Source organism: Sus scrofa, chromosome 6 (assembly GCF_000003025.6).
Source record: "Sus scrofa isolate TJ Tabasco breed Duroc chromosome 6, Sscrofa11.1, whole genome shotgun sequence".
NCBI classification, from domain to species: domain Eukaryota; kingdom Metazoa; phylum Chordata; class Mammalia; order Artiodactyla; family Suidae; genus Sus; species Sus scrofa.
Genome location: NC_010448.4, coordinates 33,304,519 through 33,324,742, shown reverse-complemented (window position 1 = coordinate 33,324,742; position 20,224 = coordinate 33,304,519). Strand labels below are relative to the sequence as shown.

At 42.6% G+C, this 20,224-nt stretch overlaps 1 long non-coding RNA gene across 1 annotated transcript; it reads right to left on the bottom strand.

Annotated features, from left to right (window-relative positions):
• LOC110260959 lies at positions 2,059-11,019 on the bottom strand. The gene is made up of 3 exons (XR_002344607.1): positions 10,481-11,019; positions 4,102-4,417; positions 2,059-3,124 (listed from the first exon to the last, which is right to left on the bottom strand). It is a non-coding gene; the product is annotated as an uncharacterized LOC110260959 (long non-coding RNA).

Here is a 20,224-nt window from a genome sequence, read left to right as displayed (position 1 = left end):
AATCCACTTAGACCCTAAATTGGGATTATCTTTTAGAAGACAGCATCTATTATGTGAGACCAAAGGCCTTCGCCCATTGCTCGAACGATAATAAAACAAGAACATTTAATTTTTTTTAAAAAGCAGAGTGCTTAATTTACACACTAAAGAGTACAAGATATATTGCCTCTTCCGCACAAGGTTTATAATCTCAGAGGAAATATGGGATCAACACACATAAATTTAATGAGAAACAGGGGGAGCCGTGATGAATGGGGTGGTGTGGGCCCCTTTCTCCAGACCATAGAAAGTTTGGGGGGAAAGATGTGATTCCCTCACCAAACTTGTATCTGACTTGGCAGAGTGGGCAGGGCTCGCTTCAGCAGATAGAAAGAAGAGGTGTGTTTCAGTTTATTTATGCAACATTGGGGCAGCTCGATTAAAACTGTGAGCTTGGGAGTTCGTGAGCAGTGGAGTGGAGCACACCTTATGGGAAGGAGGGGAAAATGAGGTCGAAGAGAAGTCTTGGAGGACTGTAAAAGTGAGTTTTCCAAGGACTTAAAGAAAAAACACCGTTATGTGTTCCAGGATTGCTAATACCTTATCCATCTATGACAATTAATTTTCTCCTTATGACATCACTATGCCCCTTCCAGGAGAATTCCTACTTCTCTCTAAGGGTAAGCAATTGATGTATTTGTGAGTCTAGCAGGGATTGAAGGAATGGGCCTCCTTTGGTCATCCTTGGCCCCCAGTGAAGGCCAAGGGAAAGCTTTCCTGCTGGGCTGGAAGAGGAGGGCCCTGATGTCTGTGGAAGTGACCGGGCAGACCAGTTCCATGTTTATCTCAGATGCTGTGATGGCTGAGAGCCAGCAAAGCTGGACTGTGGTGTTTATAGATCCAGGCTCTGAGCTGAGAGCTACGTTTCTCAAACTGTAAATCTGAAGCCTAGGCTAAGACATCAAGGGCACGCATTTAGGCCTCAAGGAAAAGCCAAAGACATTAGACCGTCCCTCTGTTCCTTCCAGTCAAATTCTAGACTGTACATATGTACCAGAGTGAGGTCCAATGCTTTCCTGCCATATGACACCCTTCCCACTATTTTGCCCTGAACAGTCCAATAGAGTGTGGAAGGGAAAGGACAACGCATTATGAAGAACCAAGCATGAGGAGGAAACACGTGTCTGTGCTGAGGAGAAATGGTATGAGGGCATGTTAAGCAAGACCCAGGAGCTAATAGTTCTTGACAAATAAGTACTTAATGAATATTAACTGAATGAATAAATGAATGAATGAATGGACGAATGGAATTTTAAGAGTCCTGGGTTCCCGGCTTGAGCTTATCTTAAACATTTTGTGGTGTCGAGTCATATTCCTTCTAGGATTCTCTCTTCATCTGTGAAATGGGTAAATTCCCCTCTACTTTCTTTACTTGAACAATGATCAAATGAAATGATGGGTACAGGAGTCCTGCTCCTGGAGCTGGTGCTGGGAAGGAAAGGGATGGCCACCAACATGGATCTTCCTAATTGGCGTTAGCTCGTCTCCAAGTGGTGACTCCAGGACCCAGGCTCCTTCCACATTGTGGCTCTGTCATCCCTTCTGTCATTTCTCACTGCTGTCCACACAGATTCCTGGGGGGACTCTAGGGAAATATCTGTCTAGCTATGATATTTAAGACATTAGTGATATTCTGAACAATAGGGTGAGTTTTTTCCCTCACCTCCCGACCCTGGGTCTCCAAGCAGATCTGAACCGTTTAGATTGCTTTCTCAATGCAGGCAAAGTGAAGTACAGAGGTGAGAGATTATCAGGGAATACGGATGGACCCTGGGATGGCCACTACAAGGTCATCAGCAACCTTCATACCTTCAAGGGTTTTGTTTTTTGTTTGTTTGTTTTTTCTTTTTAGAGCTGCCCCCGCAGCTTATGCAGGTTCCCAGGTTAGGGGTCAAATCAGAGCTCTAGCCACAGCCACAGCAACACAAGATCTGAATCGTGTCTGCGACCTACATCATAGCTCAGGGCAACACCAGATCCTTAACCCACTGAGCGAGCCCAGAGTTTGAACCGACAACCTCATGGTTCCTAGTTGGATTCGTTCTGCTGTGCCACAAAAGAATTCCAAATACCCTGAGTTGAATTATCCTGATAATTGTCTCAATGCCCCGTTCCCCAAGCTTCTGGGGTAGCTCTGTGGCCTAAAGATGGTTATACGTATAGAGAAATAGATCTTTCTAAAACATCTCTCCTTCCTTCCTTCCTTCAACAACGTTGAACTGCAATATGATAAGTGATAGATGTTAAACCTTCAGCTCAAGAAACTTACAATCATGCTAGTATAGCAAAGAGATATTCTGAATCCCAAATTCAATCATTTGGTAAAAACAGCCTTGTTAAGAGGGTTTCTGAAACCACATAAAGACTGACAAAAACACTATCATCAAGCAACAATATTTCCATTGGGCATGGCAGGGATGGGAGCAACATACTTGCTACATATTCATGAATGTGAAGAAAAAGTACTAGTCCCAATTCTAGGGCTGAGTGTCACACTATCAGCTAATACTAGCTACCCTAAAAAAATTCCCCAGTATATCAACTTAAACAAAATAGAAGTTGATTTCTCACTCACCTAATGTCCAACATGGATCCTTCTAATTGGTGTTAGCTCGTCTCCAAGTAGAGACTCCAGGACCCAGGCTCCTTCCACATTGTGGCTCTGTCATCCCTTCTGTGATTTCTCGGTGACGTGCTCTTCTGCAGGAAGCCAGTGGAAGGGAAAAGGGGGCTGGTGCAGGCACTTGCTTCCCAAGTTCATTGGTCTAAAAGAGTCACAGGACTTCCAGTCCAGTCCTGTCGGTGATATTTCATGATCCCATCTAGATGCAAGGGAGGCAGGCCAGTGCAGCCATGGATGAGAAGTGGCTTCCTCACAAGTCCACAGCACTTTGGTTGGACACGGAGTCGATGCTCCAAACAACATCTCCACTTCTTTTAATCAAGCCCTGCTTGAGCTCATTTTCTCCTTCCCGGCGATAAGCCTGACTCCCTGGAGAAAGTCTAATCCGTATCTCTACACATAGGAACTATCCTTACCTCGTTTTCAAGTAAAGACAGTCACTTCTGATTCCTTTCCACCTTGCTGCAAAAGAGCAAAAACCCAGACAGATCAGACCATTTCTCATGTGGGGCTCTGCCAGGTGTTGTCAGGAGGGGTTATTTAAGGAAAACCATCCAACAGGGTGTGCAGCCATAAAGCTTTCCGAGACGTCGCCCCAGGGGGAGTACAGGGACTTGGCTTTCTCCTCACCAAGCTGCTCCTGAGACTCAGCCTTTATAGCCCAATGTTTGAAGCCCTGGGACTGCTTACATAAACACACTCTTCTAACAGCGTCTGGCAGCCTGACATAAAATTAATTTTACTGTATCTTGCAAGCCATATAGAGCCTTTATTGTAGAGGGCTGCATTAGATCTTTTCATAAAGACTAGCAGATAATTTTATCTAATTTCATTGACTGTGGTTAAACAGCATTGCTTTTTTTTTTCTTTTTAATTTAACCCCTTTTGTTGCTATTTACAAGGTCCCTCCCTGGAAGGAACACAGGAGGAAACTCAGAGGCTTTCCTACTGATTTCTCTGGAGTCTCTCTCATTGCTAGCTGACTCCAGCTTTCCCTGGAGTAAGACGAGTAAGGATAAAATCAGCATCTGCACCCTCCCTGCACGGATGCACCATGGTCAAAGCCAGGAGATGCCCCCTGTTGGATATGTGCCTTTCCCCACACTCAATTCCCTTCTAGTCCTCACTCTGAGGAGGAGATGGAAAGACTCAGTGCAAAGAGTAAGATAGTGCGTTTACATCCGTGCTCACTTTTTATTTGCTGGGTGACCTTGGGCAAGTGACAACCTCTCTGAGTCTCATTCTATTCATTTGCTAAATGGGAGTAAAAAAAATCCCTTCTTTTTGTGTTGTTATGAGGTTTACATGGGAAAACCTAGCAAGTACTTGTGGAGCATCAAAGGCTCTGGTCTTGGTTAGGGTATAGTGATGTTACTTCCTATAGGAAACACCCCCAAATTTCTGTGCCTAAAAACCATTTACATTTATTGATCACCTACTCCAAGTCCAGTGGGGCTGTTTCTGGCAGGACCGCTCTCCAGAATGATGGTCTTCTAGAGGGTGACTTGAGGACTCGGGCTTTTTCCACCCCACGACTGTCCCAGGCCATCATCTATGGCCTTGGCGAACTTGGCTTCTCATCCCACAGCTGTGGGGAAGAAAAGGGGTTGGGAGCATCTACAGAGGGTTCTCTGGCCAGATCTGGAGGTGATGTGTATGTCACTTCTGCCTATATTCCATTGGCTGCAATCTGCCACATGCTCCCATCTAGATGTCACGGGTGGAGGTGGGGATTTGGGAAGTGTCCTTGATGGTCTGGAAGAAAGGACAATAGAATACAAGTAAATGCCAGTGGCCTCTGTAACAGGTATCAATAAGGGCGAATGCCCATGTCCCTCTACCTCCAGACTCCCTTCTCTGCCTGAGTCAGGTTGCCGGCTCTGATGGCTCCTCGGGCCCCTCAGCTGCTTCTGCCTTGCTCCCTCTTGGTCTGTGCCCCACGGGCTGGGTCCTCCCTCCTCTTTCAGACTGGCACAAACTCTGCTTCCTGGTAAGGGGGCCCTGGCTCTCTGTGTGGTCCCTGAGGAGCCAGATGAAATAAGCTGGAATTGTTCAATTCCGGCCAGTGGGAGATGGGAGAAAGAGCTGGGCAGAAAACCCCCCTTTGTTCTCCCTCTCAGGGACCGCCCCAGCACGCAGTCCCTCCATGCAGCCTGGGGAAGCCTGCTCTGTCACTGAGTCACAGGACAGAGTCGCGGTCTGTGCACCAGAGCTGAAGACCACAGCGCCTCACTCCTCCTCCGCCCCTCCCCCTCACTGTTCTGGGCTTGTACGTCCCCAATAGAGCGTCACGATCCTTGCCATAGACCATTTTATAGATGATCGGGGCTAAGATGCCATCTTTTTATTATTGTCTATTCTGTGATTCACTCCCCCCAACCCCCAGTGTCTTGTTCTGAGGACACTGGCCTTCAGGATCCTCTAAGGAAGCGCACTGCCTGCTCTCCTCTGTCTCCAGGCTTTTGCCTATGCCTTCCTTCTGCTCAAGGCCCTCTCCACTCTGGAATTGGGTTTCCTTCACTCCATCAGCTCAGGCTCGACCTGACCCTGAGCGCTGCTTCCTTAGGCAGGGACTGCCTCTCCATGTGCAAATGCCATTAGGGCCCCTGGTTGCATTTTTTTTTTTGTTTGTTTGTTTGTTTTGTTTTGTTTGGTTTGGTTTGGTTTTTTGTCTTTTCTAGGGATGCTCCCATGGCATATGGAGGTTCCCAGGCTAGGGGTCTAATCAGAGCTGTAGCCACCGGCCTACACCACAGCCACAGCAACGCCAGATCTGAGCCACATCTGTGACCTACACCACAGCTCGTGGCAACGCCAGATCCTTAACCCACTGAGTGAGGCCAGGGATCGAACCCACAACCTCATGGTTCCTAGTTGGATTTGTTAACCACTGAGCCACGACAGGAACTCCCTGGTCGCACTTTTGTTAACACCCTGTATTTTACCTTGAGGGCCCCCATCACGGTCTCAAATGATACATTCGTGGGATGCTTTGAATGATATGTTTTCTCTTCTAGACATTAAGCTCTAAGATGTGGAAAATGACATTATTCTGTCTTCAAGTCCACTCTGCTCCTAGCCCCGAATTTAGTTTCTAGCGTGAGAAACATTCGTTGAGCATCTACGGCTTCCTCTCTCCAGGACCCCTGTTCTCCTCCAGCCCACGGTGAGACAGCACAGGGGAAAACTACGGGCCTCCGGGTATGTCTGCAGCTGTGATGAGACACCAGTTAATTAACAGAGAGGAAGAATTTACCTTTATATGCTGCTCTCTTAGAAGTATCTGCCCTTTAAGCCTGATTCTGGGGCATTTGGGGGCCAGATCAGAAAGGCTCTCAGAGAGGCAACATGTGTAATATCTCCTTTCTCTGCCTTAGAGGGAAGGACATGATTGTGATAAGCATGTCTGACCACAGACATGATTTGCTCTTTAGGGGCAGTGTGTGTGTGTGTGTGTGTGTGTGTGTGTGTGTGTGTGTGTATACCACAGTTCTTATCAATTCAAAATAGGAATCTTCATGTTGGGGAATTGGACAACACCCAAAGTATTGGAGTCCTTAAGAGGAGGGAGGCGATGCGGATAGCATCTTCCATTTGGATTCCAAAGACATTCACAAGGTGCTTGGTTGCTCAGCTCCTCCCTGTACCTGGCAGCGCTTGCTCCAGGTGAGTTTGCAGTCATTATCCTTAGGCTAGAGCTAAATGGGGGCCAGAAAGGAGAAAGGACCCCTCAAAGTCCCACAACCTGGAAGTGTTGAAACTGGATTGGGAGTGGAGGAGACCCCCCCCCTCGACCTGCGTCTTTCCTGTTGTATTGTCAGAGAGCACTGAGACCCCGGGGTCCCAGTCAGACCCCGGAGCCACGATGTGGCCTGAGGCTCAGTACCTTCCAACAGCTGGCCCAAGTTTCCAGCAACTTCTTCCAACACTGGCTGCTCCTCCAGGGCAGAACATCCATCCTATGAGACGTCCTAGTACTGCCAGGTTATCTTGTTGGCAGCTGGGTGCTTAATAGCCAGCACATACTGGGAACATAGTAGGTGACTTAAATTATTTCCTTTGCTCAGAAATTGTTTTATTACAGAGTTTTGTTTGCGTGTATAGATAGTGCCTATATTTCAGAACTCTGGGACGGGTTTCCAGTATGTAGGGGTAAGACAGGCTGCAAGGATGTGCAGTAGTACAACACAGGGCATATAGCCGTATTTGGTAATAACGTTAGCCAGGTGAAACCTTTAAAAATTGTACAAAATATGTTTTGAAAAGACAAAATATTTTTGAGTAAATATAAGTGATGCTACTGTTCTGTTTCTGTCCACTCCTCTTACCTCCTTACTTAGGAGACCCTGCGTATGTGGACTGTCTCCATATAATTAAACACTTAGAGGTATAACAACAACAACAACAAGTATAAATCATATTTTTAGAGCATCAGCTATGCTCTGAACCTCTGCTGAATATTTTATGGTTATTTATTGGCCCCCAGTTGCCTAGTAAGGTAGATAAGTGACAGTGATTTGCTCAAGGTCAAAGTTAATAAGTGACAGAGCTGGGTGCTTGGTTTGACTCCCAAGCCTGTTCTACTACTTTTTACTCCATCCTGCTGCCTCCGTTCAAGGCCCTGAATTACCCAACAGCATCACAAGCCATCACAGACGCCACGGAGTCAAGTGGAATGGTCAGGAAGGCTTGTTGCCAACCTGCCTGTGTGCTTTTGGGTGGTGTCTGTCTGGTGGGTGCCCTGCTTTCTCACATGGGCTGTGCTAACTCTCCTTCCCTGTACGGATCAGGATGCATGATAGACCTCCGTCCTCCCTCCCCTCCGAATCAGCCCGTTCCTCCTGGGGCCATTCAGCTGACAGCTGCAGAAAGGACAGTGCGCCTGCTGAAAAAGGGTCCATAATTTCCCTCTGGCAGGAGACTGCAGTCCAACTTTGGAGAGGACAATTAGCGTGCTCTCAGCTGGAACAATGGAAGCAGCAACAGATGCTTCCCGTCCCAGGGATGCTCCAAGCTGTAGCCCTTGCTAATGGGAGGCTTTCTTTCCCCCCGCGGAGGAAACCTGGCAGCCATGCCAGCAACCCGGAGGGGCATTGGCTGCCAAGCCGGTAGGAGAGAAGCATCGCCAGAGCAAAACAAGGGAGCAAGGGCTTGTAGAAGTCGAGTCACCACCATCTTGACATGGCTGGGGTGTCACTCCCTCTTCCTCCTGGACCAGGTGTGGTCAGGACCAGTTCTGCTCTGAACCAGGGTTTTAACAAACTACCCATATATTACCAAATGGTTAAGAACAAGAAATCCAGAGAGGACAGATATGGGTCTAAGTCCCAGCATTGCCACTTACTACCCATTGTCCTTGGAAAATTCTTAACTCCGCTAAGCCTCAGTTTTCCTATTTATACACAGGGGAATAATAGCATGTGCATCACAGGTTTTTTAGGGGGATGAAATAATTTCTGAAAACACCTTGCAGTAAAAGAATTGAAAAATGCACCATATAAAACAGACTGTTCAGACTATAATCATCTCTCTCTCTGGGACTAGCACATAGTCAACAACCAGAGGGACCTCCAGCCTAATGATGTTCAGGTTGTTGAGCTGGTGGTGTTTCAGGGGATGTGCAAACATTCTTTTTAGCTGCTTGTGAGTTAATAAAATGTATTTTAGCTCTTTGGTGACCTCAAATGTTAAATTGTGTTTCCAAGTTCACTCCCTTCTCTGAAGACCTTGGAATAAGGTTTAACTTATTAAAGTTAAGAGATCTTGGAGATTCTGAAGTTGAAAAATGAGCATTTACCATTTGTAAGTGCTTGCCTGTGAGCATCTCCTTGTTTTGCCATGACAAAAATTAAAAATAAATCAGAGGAATTAAAAATAAATTGGATTAGGCAGCTATAAAGCTGCATCTTTCTTTCAATATTCCTGATTTTAAAAGTTGGGTTATATCAAGGCATATTATTGTTCTTACCTGTATACATAAATGTTATATATTTGAATATATAATATGCATATACCAATCAAGTTCTACTACTCTGTTTATATATACTGGGATTCCTTGCAAGATGCCACTGCTTAAAAATAAAGCTTGAGTGCCACTGATTTTCCTCCAATCCCTTAATTTTGAAGATGAGATTTCAGGCATGGAGAGAAAGAGGTTTGCCCAAGAATCACTGGTGCAGAACTGAGGCCAGTAACCATGACACCCCAGTTACATCTCTTTCTTTGTTCACCCCTCCTCTTTCCCCATCACAATCAGTGTCACCAATTTATCTTGGACCCCTATGGTGCAAACCCCAAAGACCACAACATCCAGATGCACTGTCAACTCAGTGATGTAGCTCAATGCTCAGTTAGTTTTTGATAATTCTGGTCACATTGTAGCACTGGGGCTACATTTTGACTCAGTAACAGCAGAGAAATATTTCTGGATGTGGGACTCAATGCCAGCTTGATCCTTAGCCCCCTGACCTCTACAGAGCCCAGATTTCAGGGGCCTTGAAGCCTCTAAGGCTGGTTCAGTGAAGAGTAATGGATTCCTTCCTCCTTGCTCCTTCCTTTCCTCCCTCCATCCTCCTTTTCCCTTCTCCTTTGCTTCTTGCCTTTTATCTTTCTTCACTCAATGTCAATCGAGTACCTACCACAGCCAGGCACTGTTCCAGCTATGCTTGCTCATTACCAAAGCGGTTCTGTTCCGGATGCCTCCTCGCAAGGTGTTTACATTCTACTGGGGAAGATGTGTAACATCTAAATCAGGAATAATAACACTAGTGTAATGTATTGCACATGAGGAAGATGCTCATACCTGCCTCAGCTGGGCACGGTCTTCTCCTGACTCCCCTCACACTGGGGAGAGGGTCCCCCAAAGTGGCTCAGTGGTGCCATGGCCACTGTGAATAGCAGAGAGCTCTCTGCCAACAGGAACCTGTCATCACTCAATGGTTTACCAGGTGCTCTTGTGGGAAGAGTGGCTGCGCTCAGCTCCATCTAAGGAGCAGCTTTTACTCCCTGCATGAACCTGAGGTCTCTAGCCTCATGTCCTCAAAGGTTGCTTTCAGGACTCCACCCTGGCAGGCTTTCCAAGGAATTCTGATTTGGTCTTGGGACAGCTGCTTGAGTGAGGTTGAGGAGTCCAAACCTGGGAGGGCAGAGGTTCCACTTTACACATTGAGGGGAGAGCGGGGTCCCCATGGCAGCTGGCCAGGCCTACCATGAGCTATTCGGAGACCTGGCTCTGAATCCCAGCTGCTTTTGAGAGAGGGGATCAGTGGGCAGTGGCTCAGGAACCCTCCAGCAGATGCCACCTTGTGGCCACACTGAGATGTCACCTGGGTGTATCTGGGCCCTCTGGAGAAAAATGGCTGCCTGTCACTTCCCTCACTTATGCAACAAGGTACAAGAGATACAAAGTAGAAAAGCCCTCTTCTCATAGAACCCACTTTCCCAAGGGGGAAGAACAATAAATAAGCCGCCAGTTTCCTGTGTCAACTTGGCTAAGTTATAGTACACGGTTCTTCAATTAAACACGAATGTGGGAGTTGCTGTTAAAGTATGTGGTAGATGTGGTTAATACTTACAATCAGTTGACCTTAATTAAAGATTATTCTTAACAGTTTGGGTGGGCCTCATCCACCCAGGTTGAAAGACCTTCATAGCAAAACTGAGGTTTCCCTGAGGAAGGAGAACATGTGGGCTGCAGTGTTAGTTCCAGCCTGAGAATTTCCAACCTGCTGGTCCACCCTACAGATTTGGGACTTGGGAGCCCTCACAACTACATCAGCCAGTCCCTTGAAATAAACCCCTTTTTATTCATCTACGCACCGGTACATATATCCGATCATTCTGTTTCTCTGGTAGAGTCCCAATAACACCACAATCAGTATCACCAATGACAGCAGGAACAAGAAATGATCAGATGTTTGCGAGAGCTGTAAAGGAAATAAAAAATGCCATGTGATACAGGGTGATGAGAGGCAACTACTTTGGGTAGGGTTATAGGGAAGTCCCTTTGAGAAAACAATATTTGAGTTGAGATCTCGAAGGTGAGGGAGAGACAGCCAGCTAAAGATTAGGAGAATAAAACAGCAAGGCTAAAAATCAGCTGGTGCTGGTGCAGGCAGAGTAGAAGGGCTGCTTCTCCAGGGAGGCTGGACAAAGAGGTGTGGTGAATCAGGGGTGGACCAGGTGAGAAAAAGTCAAGGAGGCCAAGGACAAGTGTGTGGATGCCATTCAAATATAGATGATTATCATGGCAGGGTTTTCATCCAGGACCTTAGGAAAACCACTGGACCTCAATTGATACATTTGTAAAGAGGGAAATCCTCATTTCCTACCAGGCTCTTTTACAACCAGCTGTAAGGATCACATGCAATACAGTGTATGCAAATGTTTCTAAAAAATAAATAAATAAATAAATGGAGTGCCTGTCATGGCACAGAGGAAACAAATCTGACTAGGAACCATGAGGCTGCGGGTTCGATCCCTGGCCTCGCTTGGTGGGTTGAGGATCTGGTGTTGCCGTGAGCTGGGGTGTAGGTCACAGACATGGCTTGGATCTGGAGTTGCTATGGCTCTGGTGTAGGCTGGTGGCTACAGCTCCGATCGGACCCCTAGCCTGGGAACCTCCATATGCCGAGGGTGTGGCCCTAAAAAGGACAAAAAGACCAAAAATAAATAAATAAATAAATAAATAAATAAGAAAATGTTTCTAAGACTAGAGTGCATTGTACTAAGGGTAAGAGAAAACTTCTATTGAGCAGGGGAGATGAACCAAAGATGTAGAGGCAGAAGCTCAGTTCCTCTTGGATTAAATATAAACCTACTACAAAAAGCCATAAATGTTGGCTCCCTGCTCTCTGGGGTGAATCTCCATGTACATTAGCTTGCCAGACTCACTACAGGTGGCATTCCCCAGCTTTACTACAAAAAGCTTCCTCTGAACAGCCCTCCTGACTCTGGGCACAACCCCATCCCTAAAGAAGTCTTCTGATCCCTGGAGATAAAAACCTTAGTTCAGGTCCACCACCCACTCAAAACAAGGCAAGCGAGGGTGGCCCTCACCTTCCATTCTCTCTACCTTCAGCGCTCAGAGATCTATGAGCTGGTTTCAATTGGATGGATGTATTAGACAGAGCATATTTAGAGGCAAAGTATTAGGATTAAAAGGAAATTAGCGGCTCACATAATTCAAAAGTCCATGGGTGTTTCTACATTAAATCATGGTGGCTGGATCCAGAAGAACAAATGAGCACTATTAAACATCTGTGGTCTTCTTTTTACCATGTCTTTTTTTTCTGTTGTATCCAGTTTCATTTTCAAACATCTCTTCCTTGAAGAAGCAACATGGCCACCAAGAGTTTCAGCAACTTGAAAGGAAAGAGAGTTCCCTCCTTCTCAATAACTCTGACCATCCCATTTTATACTTGTATATCTTGCGAGTGCATCTGCAGTCCACGGGCAAGATTTCCCATGGGAGAGACTGGAAGATTCCTAGTCTAGTCCATGGGCCTCTGATCTATCCAATATTCTTTGACGCTCTTTGCTGGCTTGGCCTTTTCATCATGCCTGTTCCATCTCAGTACATCCATGGGTGCTTCAAGAATATATTGTTGACTCCAGAGATTTGAGGAAAGTGATGAAGGGTTGTGTGATACAACATAGAGGCGATTCCAAGCTAAGAGATACTGAAGAAGCAGAAATCAGTGTGGCCACTCTAAACCTGCCACAGTTTGATTTTGCCCCTTTGGAGGCATGAAAGAGGGGTGGGAAGACGCTTTCATCATATGACTGTTTCCTCTTTCTAAGAATCTTCAATGCTCAGAATCATCATAGGAACTCAAGAAGAGAAGCCTCAAAGAGCATGGAGCAAACCCTACTTATATATTGGATGGGTTTAAACCTAGAGCTCAGAGAGTTACATTGCTTTCCATTTGTTTATCTACTTAAATTTTATAAGTCGTGCACAATATATTTATAGAAAATGAAGGACATATGTAATCAAAACTAAGGTATAATGCCCCTTGAAAATATTTTCTCTTCATTTCTGGTCTCCTCTTATCTCCACAAATGTAGTCAGTGTTAACCAATGTGGCCTGTCACTTCCAAATAAATCTTCTCCCATGATTTGCATATAAAAATAATGCATTCCTGGAAAATAAATTATATTATTTTATTATCTATTGATTTAACATACAGACTATGCAGCTGTATATTACTCTGAAATCAGTTTTTGTGTTTTTTTTGTGTTTTTTTTTTTTTTTTTTTTTTTTTTGATGCACCTGTGTGATGCAGAAATTTCCAGGCCAGGGATCAAACCCTCGCCAGAGCTATAACCAGAGCCACAGCAGTGACAATCCAGATCCTTAACCCGCTGAGCCACCAGGGAACATCTGAAGTCAGTTTTTATTTTTCCACTCACCCTATGTCTTAAGGAAGATCCTAGACTGACAAACGCAGATTTGATTCATTGTATTAACTGCTGTGTATGTATCATGGCTTGTTGAACCATTCTTGTGTTGATGGACATTTAAAACATTACCCATTTTTTGTTTGTTTTTTACAATGAGCTTCTTGTACATGATTTTGCATAAACGCATTTTTTTTAGGATAGATATTGAGAAGTGAATTTCTGTACCATAGCGTGAGCCAACTTTCGATTTTTAAAGATGCACTGAAATTAATCAGTTACACTTTGACATGATACCAGTGGCCACTCCTGCCGGATTATCAATTTTTTAAGAATCATTTTCTCTATATTTTGGTCCATGTGGGTCTTTAGGCCTGATTTTCCTTATTTGCTCTCCTGCTCAGTTGCTTTCAGTCTTGGCATCTGTGTCGATAGGGCTCAAGGTAGGCGTTAGGTTTGCTGAACAAACAAAGGTAATTGATTAGAGAAGTAGCTGACAGCTCGACTTCCCTGGCACAGATCTTCAGAAGGATGCTTTGCCTACTGTCTGTTTTCTGATACAGTGAAAGCTGCTGAAAATCAGGTGCTACTGGCTCCAGCTTGGCAATCTCTTTGATATGAAGATATTTGACTTAAAATACATTTCTGCCTTTATATTAGGTGGTCATTCATCTGTTGTGTAGCTTCCTATACATAAAATTTTTATTCTTTTCTAGTTTTAAAAATAACAATTTTCTAAAAAAAAAAAAAGAAGAAAAACCATAAATGACTCTCTAAACAGTGTAGGAAAAAAATGAAAATTTAGAAGTTTATTTTCACAAACAATCACAAAATATGTCAGCTCTCCAGGTATTTCTTCTTCACACAGACATGTGGGGGTTAGTCTATATTCAGCTGTAAAGAAACCACTAATAATCCGGCTGGATAAGCAGGTGCACTGAACTGATCGAAGAGAATTTTACATCTGATTTCTGGTACACATTTTCCTGTTAACTTTTAACATATGTAGCCTGCAGGCACACTTCACACACATCTCCAGCATTGTAAGGAACCAAAGATCAGTCAGAGGAATGTGTAAAGATTTGAGAACATGCGCAATTTTCACTTTATATGTTGTGAGTGCGTAACTATTCCAAAGGTACTTTTCTCACCACTTGGCTGTAAAAAAAATCCGCAATGTGGTGGCGCTCTGACAAAGTTACACATTTAATGAACACACCACCCTAAGGACTATTTCATCAAATTTGATAACTGCTTCACTTGCACTCAAAGACATGCGAACGAGAAACGTGGAGTTGAGTTGGAAATAATTCTGCAATTGATCAAATTATATAGAGAAAATTTTCAACGATCTGTTTTACCTTAGTTCAGCATTTATGGGACTCAAGTACGGGCTAGGGTGAGGTTTAACCTTGATCAATAAAGAATTTGGTAACCAAGCAATCAATGGAAACACACATTCATTGACAATGTTTACAGGATGGTGCTTGTTTTGTTTTTTTTTCTGACTCCTTACATAATCTGTGTGTGTCTTCCTCATTATGTTGCATGTTATTATTATAAGTCTCATCTCCCTAGTTGGATTCCTTAAGAGGAAAGGCCCACCATTACCTTCTTTAATAACCCCATAACTCCTATTGTGGAGTATGATAGTTAACAGATGTTGAGTAAATGTTGGCTAGAATGGAAGACCCTTCAGAAATTCCTCTTTACCAATCCAAATCAACAGACTACCTGAGAACATATTCTTATGAGTTCATAAAGAAATTCCCTTCAAGTATTTGTGAGTATATTTAAAGCAACTTTATTCTGTATACTTGGAGGTATCACCATGAATTACCCTAAAAGTTACACGAGAGTTCCTTGTTGGCGCAGCGGGTTAAGGATCTGGTATTGTCACTGCTGTGGCTCAGTTGGCAGCTGGCATGGTTTCAATTCCTGGGGCACATCCCCACCCCCAGAAAAAGTAAAAGTTACACGAGTCATGAGAAAGCTTTAAATTAAAGATCGTGTATGTGTTACACTGACACCCTATTCCAAACACATAGTAATAAAAGACATATGTGTCAGAATGTCTTTATCTGCAGATAATAGAAAACTCCCAACTCACAGCAGCTCAAAGAACAAGCAAATTCTTTATACCCGATCATGGAAGTAACAAAGGAGGATGACCTCTGAGTTGGCCAATTCTGTGGCTGAACCACATGGTCTTGGGCCTTTCTTTTCCTTTTTCAGCTCCACTGGCATCAATGTTTAGGCTTGGTCTTCAGGTTGATTCTCTCATGGATACAAACAGCCACTCCCATACCTTCACATCCACTCACTTCAACATTCATATATATATGAAAGTGTGTGTGTGTGTGTGTGTATGTTCTTTTGCTTCTTTTTAAGACAGAGAAAGAATGTTCTTTTGCTTCTTTTTAAGACAGACAAAAATCTTTCCCCAAACGTCTTCTCCAGATTCCTCATCTCATTGGCTACAATGTATCACATGACCAATGTAAATTCATCCCTCTCCCTGCCCATATCAGGGACTGGAGCTAGACTTCCCTGAAAAACTTGGCCTTGAATAGGAGAGTGGCTACATCCCTGTCATAAAACAGGAAGGAAAATGACATTAGAAAGCAACTGCTTATTATCTGCTATGGCATACACAATTAAAATAAGAAGATTGAGCTCTTGCTGCATAGCACAGGGAACTATATCTAACCATTTGTGATGGAATATGATGGAGGATAACGTTAAAAAAAGAATATATATATATATATATATATATATATATGTATAATTGGGTCACTTAGCTGTACAGCAACAATTGACAGAACACCATAAATCAGCTATAATAAAAATACTTTAAAAAGATTGAACAGATATAACTGTTCCCCTAAACAGCATCATCACATCCACAGTCTAAAACCAGAACAGAAGCACAGAGTATGAGTGGAGATAAATGCATTGGAGGTATGAATTTTGACTTTCGTGAAGTTTCTCAAGTAAAGTTGAGAACCAAATCAGTTTCATTTTTGAAATTAGGACCTCAGATAGGATGTCTCTTCCTGAAAAAGGAGGCTGAAAAAGAAATGCCATGTCTGCTCCGAGGCTGTGGTTTCCAAAAGCTGATAACCTAGAAGTACATGGTGTCTCCCAGCCCAAGACAGTAGCTGGATCCCTGGCTGGACCTGTAAAATCCTCAAGGACCTTTTCCCAAAAGCCATAAGTCCAGGCGTGATGTGGTGCTCAGCTGATTCCATTCTGTGGGCTGTGTTGCTGGTACATGATTAGCTAAATACAAAAATTAGGAGCAAGCTTTTAGACTTTTTATAGCAATTTGATAAGCTTAAGATACATTATCAGGTGATGATGTTTCTAGTTATCCATTTTTACTGAATTTTTACAAAAGCTTCAGTCCTTGAAGGTCTGGGGGGAACATGCTCCATCATCACAGGTCACGTGAGGAACACTGTCCCCAGCCACCTGTGTAAGACCTGGACTTTGTACCTAAACGACCTCTGGGGGACTGGAAGGAAATAAACACAAAACATTTGGAAAGAGAAAGAGGGAGACAGAGACAGAGACTGCCTCATAGACTTAGGTAAGCACAAAAAATTGAAATAAGAGATTGTCCTTTTTAAAATCTGTTATTGATTTCCTCTTTGATCTTTATGATTTCCTTCCTTCTGCTGCCTTTAGGTTTCATTTGTTCTTCTTTTTCTAATTCATTTAGGTGATGGGTTAAGTTGTCGATTTGAGATTTCTCTTCTTTCTTGAGGATGGATTGGGAGCTTGGGGTTAATAGATGCAGACTATTGCCTTTGGAATGGATTCGCAATGAGATCCTGCTGTGAGCACTGGGGACTATGTCTGGTCACTTCTGATGGAGCATGATAATGGGAGAAAAAAGAATGTATACATGTATGTGTAACTGGGTCATCATGCTGTACAGTAGAAAAAAATAATGTACTGGGGGGGAAAAAAAAACCCATGACTCTCATACAAAAAAAAAAAAAAAAAAAAAAGAAAGAAAGAAATAAAAGATTGTCATTCAAAATGAGTCTGCAGAGTACAATCTCAAATGCTTATGGAAAATCAGTAGCCAACAAAATCAGTATTTGAAATAGCAATGTATTAAAGGGGAAGTAAAAAAGAGAAATACCTGAAAATGACCTTAAAATAAGTGTACTTAAAAATCATTAATAAAGTAAGTTATTCCAATAAGAAATAAAATATAATTATGAAACAAAACAGGCAGAAATGAAATAGAAAAAGAAGGCTATGTGAAGGAAACCATTAGAAATTTTGAAAATAAATGTGAAAAGACAGGAAAATCTTTGACTGGAAACAATCATACAAAATTGATGGCATAGAATTGAGGACTTCAAAAGAGTAGTTAAACATGATGCACTGACAAGCTCCAGAGTTTCAAAAGGGAAAAACATGGACGACGCAGTGAAGATGGAATTTTAGCAAAGATGATGACTGAGAATTTTCTAAACTTGAAGAAAGTTAAACTACCCTCAGAGAGTAGTTTATCTAAAATGCTGAGAGCATTGATATAAACCAAATTACTACACTCCTGGGCATTTACCCCAGAGAAATAAAAACTTCTTCATACAAAGAACATGTACATGAATGTTCTTAGTCGTTTCCATAATAGCTTTTAACTGGAAATAACCCAGACCTCTTTCAACAGGTGAATGGTTAAACAAATCTTCATCTCTCCATTCCAGGGAATACTACTCAGCAAAGAAAAAGAAATACTGCTACACAAAACAACATGCATGAATCTCTAGAGAATTATGTTGAGTGAAAAAAGCCAATCTCTAAAGACTACGTATACTTGACTTTATTTCTATAATACTCTTAAGTGATAAAAGCATAGCAATGGAAAAGGAATTAGTGGTTACAAGGAATTATGAAGGGGATGGAGCAGGAAAGACATGGATGTGGCTACATAAAGGGCAACTTGAGGGATGCTTGAGGCGATGGAGATGGTCTACATCTTGATGGATAGGTCAGTACCCTGGGTGTGAAAATGTACTACATTTTGCAAGAAGTTACCATTGGGGGAGCCTGGATAAAGACACGTGGGATCTCTCCCTATTATTATACCAGTTGAACGTCAATCTCACAGTGATTTCAACCTAAAATATTTAATAAAACAAAATGAACCAAAACAGACGACTCATAAAGAAACCATGGACTGATGTCTTTGAAGTGCTGAGGAAAATAATGATCAACCAGATTCTTACATCTCTCTCTATCTTTAACAGGGAGCCATTAGAAAAGTAAGAGGTAATTGATAAATTCCGAAGTATCTGAGGAAATTAAAAATGAACAAAGATGTCATTAAGGCAATAGAAGATGTTAAAGTAGAAAGGGGAGGACAAAGAAACTGCAGACATGCTTTGTTGTCACTGAGTATCTTTCCATATTAAATCTCCTTCTATATAATCATAATTAATGTTTGTGATTATAAGCACTACTGAATTGATATATCATAATTCATCTAACCAATCTCCTATCATATTAGACATTTAGACTTCCTCAAAGTTTTCTCGATTATAAACAACTCAATGAATATCCATGTGCCCGCGAATACTTTCACTTCCTCTGCTATAAATACCAAAATAGGCGCACATTTTATAATGTCTTTGAGATGTATTACTGTATCATTAATATAGACTTCTCCTAATGGTGTATAAGGGTGCTAATTTTATTATCCACTCATTAACACTGGGCATTATCTTTCTTCCTTTTTATTTTTTAATTAATTATTTTTTTTAACAGCTGCACTTGTGGCATATGGAAGTCCCCAGGTCCAAGCCACATTTGTGACCTATGCCAAAGCTTGTGGCAATGCTGGATCCTTAACCTATTGAGTGAGGCCAGGGCTCGAACCCACATCCTCATGAGCACTATGTTGGGTCTTTAACACATAGAGCCACCTCGGGAACTCTCTTTCTTTCTTGTTTAAGGAACATAAAAATAATTTTATTTTTTCTGGGCTTTATGAACAAAATAATCGATTAGCTCTAAAAAGAATTTATACGATTTGAACAGATCTAAAAAGAAAGTCAGGAATACCCATTAACTACCGCCCGCTATAGGAACCAGTAAAATACTGTGTATGGCTTTCTGGAATATTTTCTTTTTCACAAGACTCATAATATTTTCACAATCTCACAAAACTGAGATTATGCTAGTTTTACCTCTTTAAATTTAAAGTATAATTTACCTGCAGAAAAAGTCACCACTTTTAATGTCAAGTTCCCTAAATTCTAACAGAAATATATAGCTGGGAAATCGCCACCACCTCAGGATAAAAAACATTCTCCCATATTCCTACACAGCCACACCCTCTCCCTGCCCCTATGGTTTGGTGGCCCTTAGGTTTTGCTTTCTCCTTATTGTCACATAAATAAAATCAAGCTATATGTAACCTTTTGAAGTTCTTTTCATTTAGCACCATGCATGTACATACATCTTTGTTACTGCAGTTATCAGCAGTATGTTCCTTTTAATACTATACGATATATATCATTTTTATTTTTTATATTTTTTACTTTTTGTCTTTTTTAGGGCTGCACCCATGGCATATGGAGATTCCCAGGCTAGGGGTCCAATCGGAGCTGTAGCCACCGGCCTACGCCAGAGCCACAGCAAGTGAGATCCGAGCAAGTGGAATCTGCGACCTACACCACAGCTCATGGCAATGCCAGATCCTTAACCCACTGAGCGAGGCCATGGATCAAAGCCGCAACCTCATGGATACTAGTCGGGTTTGTTAACCACTGAGTCACGAAGGGAACTCATCTATTTCTTTTTAATCTTAGCTAATTTTATTGATAAAAATTGGTATATTCTTCTTTTAAAATTTTACGTTTATTTTATTATTGGTGAAATGAAATATGTTTTATATGCACTGGTTATTAGACTTCTCTCCAGAGTAAATTATATTGTCCTCCTTTTTTTCTTTTTCTTTTTGTCTTTTAGGTCTATACCCACAGCATATGGAAGTTCCCAGGCTAGGGGTTGATTCGGAGCTATAGCTGTACAGCAATGTGGGGATCTGAGCTGTGTCTGTCTACACCACAGCTCATGGCAATGCTAGATCCTTATCCCAGTGAGTGAGGTCAAGGATTGAACCTGCATCCTCATGG